At 40.8% G+C, this 718-nt stretch overlaps 1 non-coding gene across 1 annotated transcript; it reads right to left on the bottom strand.

Moving 5' to 3' along the window:
- Positions 1-398: 398 nt before the first annotated feature.
- Positions 399-506, bottom strand: LOC148553934 (small nucleolar RNA R71). The gene has a single exon (XR_015892668.1). It is a non-coding gene; the product is annotated as a small nucleolar RNA R71 (small nucleolar RNA).
- Between the last annotated feature and the right edge of the window lie 212 nt (positions 507-718).

Raw genomic sequence — 718 nt, 5'->3', positions numbered from 1 at the left:
AGATGGCAGCCGAAAATAATAATAATGCAAGGAGGATGCTTGGTGACTTTACTGCACCTAATTCCAATTTACATGGAAGAAGCATCTCCATTCCTGCCATTGGAGCAAACAACTTTGAGCTGAAACCTCAATTAGTTTCTCTGATGCAGCAGAACTGCAAGTTTTATGGACTTCCATCTGAAGATCCTTTTCAGTTCTTAACTGAATTCTTGCAGATATGTGATACTGTTAAGACTAATAGAGTAGATCCTGAAGTCTACAGGCTCATGCTTTTCCCTTTTGCTGTAAGAGACAGAGCTAGAATATGGTTGGACTCTCAACCTAAAGATAGCCTGAACTCTTGGGATAAGCTGGTCATGGCTTTCTTAGCCAAGTTCTTTCCTCCTCAAAAGCTGAGCAAGCTTAGAGTGGATGTTTAAACTTTCAAACAGAAAGAAGGTGAATCCCTCTATGAAGCTTGGGAAAGATACAAACAGTTGACCAAAAAGTGTCCTTCTGACATGCTTTCATAATGGACCATCCTGGATATATTCTATGATGGTTTTATCTGAGCTATCAAAGATGTCACTGGACACTTCTGCAGATGGATCCATTCACCTAAACAAAACGCCTGCAGAAGCTCAAGAACTCATTGACATGGTTGCCAATAACCAGTTCATGTACACTTCTGAAAGGAATCCTGTGAGTAATGGGACGCCTATGAAGAAGGGAGTTCTTG

The sequence above is a fragment of the Arachis ipaensis genome, chromosome B7, assembly GCF_059453495.1.
Source record: "Arachis ipaensis isolate K30076 ecotype BB chromosome B7, ASM5945349v1, whole genome shotgun sequence".
In the NCBI taxonomy this organism is placed as follows: domain Eukaryota; kingdom Viridiplantae; phylum Streptophyta; class Magnoliopsida; order Fabales; family Fabaceae; genus Arachis; species Arachis ipaensis.
The sequence above is the reverse complement of the archived record's forward strand: the minus strand, read 5'-3'. Positions and strand labels throughout refer to the sequence as shown.